This window comes from Salvelinus sp. IW2-2015, unplaced genomic scaffold (genome assembly GCF_002910315.2).
Source record: "Salvelinus sp. IW2-2015 unplaced genomic scaffold, ASM291031v2 Un_scaffold2415, whole genome shotgun sequence".
In the NCBI taxonomy this organism is placed as follows: Eukaryota; Metazoa; Chordata; class Actinopteri; order Salmoniformes; family Salmonidae; genus Salvelinus; species Salvelinus sp. IW2-2015.
Window position 1 is genome coordinate 265,272 of NW_019943736.1, and position 6,857 is coordinate 272,128.

A 6,857-nucleotide genomic window follows, 5' to 3' on the forward strand; every position below is an offset into this window, starting at 1 on the left:
GAGCCACTGCCTGTTCACCCCGCTACCATCCAGAAGGCGAGGTCAGTACAGGTGCATCAAAGCAGGGACCGAGAAACTGAAAAACAGCTTCTATCTCAAGGACATCAAACTGTTTAACATCCATCACTAACTCAGAGAGGCTGCTGCCTACATACAGACTTGAAATCATTGGCCACTTTAATAAATGGATAACTAGTCACTTTAATAATGTTTACATATCTTGCATTACTCATATCACATGTATATACTGTATTTTATACCATCTACTGCACCTTGCCTATGCCGCTCGGCCATCGCTCATCCATATATTTATATGTACATATTCTCATTCACCCCTTTAGATGTGTGTATTAGGTAGTTGTTGGGGGAATTGTTAGATTACTTGTTAGATATTACTGCACTGTCGGGAACTAGAAGCACAAGCATTTCACTACACTCGCATTAACACCTGTTAACCATGTGTACGTGACCAATAAAATGTGATTTGTTTTGACGTTCTATTACAGACAGACGTGATAAGCCTGAAACATTGGAGGAAACCCTGTCTAGAGAAACTGTTGTTAGTAGTATCTTGATTGTCCAATACAATTTGATTTGGATTTGATTTGATTCCCGAGGAGTGTCACGAGAGTCAAGACCATTATTCACCAGCAGCAGCAGGCCCTTGCTGTCAGCTGCTTAGTCCTCTCCTCTCCTCTCCTCTCCTCTCCTCTCCTCTCTTCTCTTCTCCCTGTCAGACTGTGTTTTTTCCTACGTAGCGTGATCGTTTGGCAGTAGCCTCTGATGTTAAAGCTGTGTGCTAATCAACGTCCTGGAGCAACATACCGGCCTAACTGACTGTGGTATGCAGCACGCAGAGCACGCAGAGCACACAGAGCAAGGGTGCAGAGCACACAGAGCAAGGGTGCAGAGCACACAGAGCAAGGTTGCATCCCAAGTGGCACCCTATTCCCTACATAGTGCACTACAGTTGACCAAAGGCCCCATAGGGACGAGGGGGGCATTTGGAACACAGTCTTTGCCTCAACACTTGTGTCTTACTCCGCACAGCCTGCATGTCCTGAAGGATCGCATATCACTGCATCATGTGATCCACATTAATTTATCAAACCTGTTGTGGCCCATGTCAAACACTATGTCCTTAACTGTCTTTGATTGATGCGGCCTGCCAGTTAGCCTGTGGATACGTACAAATAAAGGAGAGCCGCACACTCTAGGAGCTCAGATGCAAAAAATGTAATGTCCAACGTTTCGACAGCCAAGCTGTCTTCATCAGGCTATAATCACAAACACTGCGGGACGACTCGTTTATATAGTGTCAAAAGACACACACAGGTGTCTGTAATCATGGCCAAGAGTGGCCTGATATCATTGGTTAATTTCTCAAATATTAAAATGGCATACAAAGAGCAGCATACAAAAAAACCAAATGGATAGCACACGATCACAGATTCATTTTAGACTACACAAGCTTACAAACAATTACAAGGGCAAAGTCACAATAATCACAAGAATGGCTTGTGTAACAAATTGCTCCCTATTCCCCATATAATGCACTACTTTAGACTAGCGTCCCTAGGGGTCGCGACCTGTATCTAACATATCATGCACATAAAGAGCACAAAATGTTTCTGAGTATCCCTAACAAGCAGTTTATAGAGAAACTGTGACTCTTATGGAAACGTATGGAAACTGTCCACATGATCCTTTTCCTTTAAGGCATTTCATACATGGGAATCTTCATGCATTACCATGATCAGGTATTTGCCTAAACTATGAATTATTATACAAGAAGTGTCGTTTAATTTTTTTTTTTTTTAATACTGGTATCAGACCACAGCAAGATTATTAAATAGTAGAGAGAAAGCAGAAGGGAGAAAGTATTGTTCCTCGTAAATACTCATGGTTTTTGTTTTTGTTTTTGTGGGAGATGGACTATGCAGCCTTCAGCACTTAACATTCATTCCGCCACAGCTCTCTAGATCCAATGGCCCGTACCTCTGCTAAATTATCCAGGACTAAAGACTGTACAAACACGAGAGAGATCAAGTCCCTGAACCACATGACCCCTGTAAACAGTCCCTGAACCAAGATGACCTCTGTAAACAGTCCCTGAACCAGATGACCCCTGAACACAGTTAGCAAGAGCTGGAGCGCGCACACACACACACACACACACACACACACACACACACACACACACACACACACACACACACACACACACACACACACACACACACACACACACACACACACACAGTTAGCAGAGCTGGAGCGTCTCAGGAGACCAGAGAATGAGTCTACGTGAACTCTGACCCTCTGTGTTGATATTGGGGAGGTGCCAGCAGGCCGTCTCTGTTTCTCAGGCAGAAAGGAGAGGCTGTTAGAGTTGTGTGTGTGTGTGTGGTGGTGTGTGTGTGTGTGTGTGTGTGTGTGTGTGTTGTGTGTGTGTGTGTGTGTGTGTGTGTGTGTTGTGTGTGTGTGTGTGTGTGTGTGTGTGTGTGTGTGTGTGTGTGTGTGTGTGGTGGTGTGTGTGCGCAGCATGTATATATTTAGCATTGCCAGCAGTTCTGGACAAAGCTTAACAGAAGTAAATCTTTTCTACTGCATTTTATTTTGTGTGCTCCAGAGTGTTAACAATCACAATCAAACATATGACTGGCCACCCTTCATAGCCTGGTTCCTCTCTAGGTTTCTTCCTAGGTTCGACCTTTCTAGGGAGTTTTTCCTAGCCACCGTGTTTCTACACCTGCATTGCTTGCTGTTTTGGGGTTTTAGGCTGGGTTTCTGTACAGCACTTTGAGATATCAGCTGATGTAAGAAGGGCTATATAATATACATTTGATTTGATTTGATGTTGATATGGTAGATACACTTCTATTAGTAGAATATGGAGTGGTCCGATTCTCACTAAAGAAAACACATCTTCACTGTTTGAAGCTGCTGAAATGTAGAATTTTTAATCTTCAACTTTCTGGAGACTTTTGACGTGAACTTTATTTAACCAGGCAAGTCAGTTAATTAACAACAAATTCTTATTTACAATGACGGCCTACTAGGGAACAGTGGGTTTAACTGCAATGTTCGCGGGCAGAATGACAGATTTTTTACCTTGTCAGCTCGGGAATTCAAAACTAGTAGGCTTACCTGCCTTCCCCAGCTGTACATTTTATGCAAACGCAGAGCGGTAGTTCTAGTTATTTTGTTCAGCGCGAATGTTTTTAAATTAGGTGTGGGGTATGTGGAGCCTTAAGCAGGGTTTCCCTAACATCTTAAACCCTCCCTGGTTCTTTGTGAAAAAAGTTCTGTCAAACATAAACCCCTTTTAACTCTAAAAAAATAAAATATATAATAACACGCTATATCTTTATGTGAATCAAGAAATAACTGCGACAAACGTCCTGGAAAACCATTTAAAACGACTTTAGGTGCACTAGAGCAAATTCTAAACTATTCTAGGACTAGGCTACTAGCGGACCGGACTATTCTAGGACTAGGCTACTAGCGGACCGGACTATTCTAGAACTAGGCTACTAGCGGACCGGACTGTTCTAGAACTAGGATACTAGCGGACCAGACTGTTCTAGGACTAGGCTACTAGCGGACCGGACTATTCTAGGACTAGGCTACTAGCGGGACCAGACTGTTCTAGAACTAGGATACTAGCGGACCGGACTGTTCTAGGAGCTAGGATACTAGCGGACCGGACAGTTCTAGAACTAGGCTTCTAGCGGACCGGACTATTTAGGACTATGCTACTAGCGGACCGGACTGTTCTAAGAACTAGGCTACTAGCGGACCGGACAGTTCTAGAACTAGGCTACTAGCGGACCGGACTAGTTCTAGAACTAGGATACTAGCGACCAGACTGTTCTAGGACTAGGCTACTAACGGACCGGACTATTCTAGAACTAGTCTACTAGCGGACCGGACTATTCTAGGACTAGGCTACTAGCGGACCAGACTGTTCTAGAACTTGACTAACTAGCGGACCGGACTGTTCTAGAACTAGGATACTAGAACTAACCATTTGTTTAAGCTATATGGAAAATATGAATATGGAAAAATGTGGCACTGAACATGGTCCTGGTAACATTACCAATAGTCTAATGATCGTAGCCATGGTAACATTACCAATAGTCTACTGAACGTAGCCATGGTAACATTACCAGTAGTCTACTGAACGTAGCCATGGTAACATTACCAGTAGTCTACTGAACGTAGCCATGGTAACATTACCAGTAGTCTACTGAATGTGTCCATGGTAACATTACCAGTATTCTACTGAATGTGTCCATGGTAACATAACCAGTAGTCTACTGAATGTAGCCATGGTTACATTACCAGTAGTCTACTGAATGTAGCCATGGTAACATTACTAGTAGTCTACTGAACGTAGCCATGGTAACATTACCAGTAGTCTACTGAATGTAGCCATGGTAACATTACCAGTAGTCTACTGAACGTAGCCATGGTAACATTACTAGTATTCTACTGAATGTGTCCATGGTAACATTACCAGTAGTCTACTGAATGTAGCCATGGTAACATTACCAGTAGTCTACTGAACGTAGCCATGGTAACATTACTAGTATTCTACTGAATGTGTCCATGGTAACATTACCAGTATTCTACTGAATGTGTCCATGGTAACATTACCAGTAGTCTACTGAATGTAGCCATGGTTACATTACCAGTAGTCTACTGAATGTAGCCATGGTAACATTCCTATTAGTCTACTGAACGTAGCCATGGTAACATTACCAGTAGTCTACTGAATGTACCATGGTAAACATTACCAGTAGTCTACTGAACGTAGCCATGGTACATACTAGTAGTCTACTGAACGTAGCCATGGTTTACATTACCTGTAGTCTACTTAATGTGGCCATGGTAACATTACCTGTAGTCTATATGCAAACATTTGGTGGCACAGAAAGAAAGGAAAAGCAACTATTTATTGACTAAAATCCTCTTGTCACTAACTCACTAACTCCTCTATATCTGACTGGGTAATAACTCCTCTATATCTGACTGGGTAAATAATTCTCTATATCTGACTGGGTAAATAACTCCTCTAATCTGACTGGGTAAATAACTCTCTATATATCTGACTGGGTAAATAACTTCTCTATAATCTGACTGGGAAATGACTCCTCTATATCTGACTGGGTAAATAACTCCTCTATATCTGACTGGGTAAATAACTCCTCTATATCTGACTGGTAAATAATCCTATATCTGACTGGTAAATAACTCATCTTTATCCGACTGGGTAAATACTCCTCTATATCTGACTGGGTAAATAACTCCTCTTTATCGACTGGGTAATAACTCTCTATATCTGACTGGGTAAATAACTCCTCTATATCCGACTGGGTAAATAACTCCTCTATATCTGACTGGGTAAATCAGACTCTATATCTGACTGGGTAAATAACTCCTCTATATCCGACTGGGTAAATAACTCCTCTATATCTGACTGGGTAAATAACCTCCTCTATATCCGACTGGGTAAATAACTCCTCTATATCTGACTGGGTAAATAACTCTCTATATCTGACTGGGTAAATAACTCCTCTAATCTGACTGGGTAAATAACTCCTCTATATCTGACTGGGTAATAACTCTCTATATATCTGACTGGTAAATAACTCCTCTATATCTGACTGGGTAAATACTCCTCTATATCAGACTGGGTAAATAACTCCTCTATATCTGACTGGGTAAATAACTCCTCTATATATCTGACTGGGTAAATAACTCCTCTATATCTGACTGGGTAAATAACCCCTCTGTATCTGACTCGTAAATAACTCCTCTATATCTGCCTGGGTTAATAACTCCTCTATATCTGACTGGGTAAATCACTCCTCTAATATCTGACTGGGTAAATAACTCCTCTATATCTGACTGGGTAAATAACTCCCTCATATTCTGACTGGGTAAAATAACTCCTCTATATCTGACTGGGTAAATAACTCCTCTATATCTGCCTGGGTTATAACTCCTCTATACTGACTGGGTAAATAACTCCTCTATATATCTGACTGGGTAAATAACTCCTCTATATCTGACTGGGTAAATAACTCCACTATATCTGACTGGTAAATAACTCCTCTATATTGATGGGTAAATAACTCCTATATATCTGACTGGGTAAATAACTCCTTATATCCGACTGGGTAAAATAACTCCTCTATATCTGACTGGGTAAATAACTCCTCTATATTCGACTGGGTAAATACTCCTCTATATCTGACTGGGTAAAATAACTCCTCTATATCGACTGGGTAAATAACTCCTCTTGCACTACACTACATCTGACTGGGTAATATACTCCTATATATCTGACTGGGTAAATAACCCACTATATCTGACTGGGTAAATAACTCCTCTATATCTGACTGGGTAAATAACTCCTCTATATCTGACTGGGTAAATAACTTTATTTTGAGTTAATGTGGACCCAGTGTGTCAGACTTGAGCACCTGGAACCAGGACTGGAGCACTGGGACTCGGAACTTCAGCCGTGGGGACTTGGGACATCGATTTTGACTCAATTTTTAGTGACTCGACTACATCACTGGGTGAAACCGTCAGTAGCTCCCGTTCTAGTTCTGGACACCAATGTGGCTGCGGTGTCTGTGGAACGGTGATGACAATGACAATGACCAAGTGACTGAGGTGCAACCATACTACTCTGCCAATACTTGTGACAACATTTGGTGATTGTGCCTCTCTCTCTCTCTCTCTCTCTCTCTCTCTCTCTGTCTCTCTCTCTCTCTCTCTCTCTCTCTTACTCTCACTCTCTCTCTCTCTCTCTCTCTCTCTCTTCTCTCTCTCCTTCTCTC

The 6,857-nt window shown here is 41.9% G+C and overlaps 1 long non-coding RNA gene across 5 annotated transcripts; it reads right to left on the reverse strand.

The window, feature by feature from the left end:
- Nucleotides 1-5,103: 5,103 nt before the first annotated feature.
- LOC139025240 (uncharacterized) lies at nucleotides 5,104-6,449 on the reverse strand. 5 transcript variants are annotated; one of them, XR_011476719.1, is made up of 5 exons: nucleotides 6,371-6,449; nucleotides 6,186-6,227; nucleotides 6,022-6,107; nucleotides 5,685-5,940; nucleotides 5,104-5,132 (listed from the first exon to the last, which is right to left on the reverse strand). It is a non-coding gene; the product is annotated as an uncharacterized lncRNA (long non-coding RNA). The 5 variants fall into 5 exon arrangements; XR_011476721.1 differs by lacking the exon at nucleotides 5,104-5,132 and adding an exon at nucleotides 5,338-5,498 and having other exon boundaries at nucleotides 5,685-5,885; XR_011476718.1 differs by lacking the exon at nucleotides 5,104-5,132 and adding an exon at nucleotides 5,338-5,498.
- Between the last annotated feature and the right edge of the window lie 408 nt (nucleotides 6,450-6,857).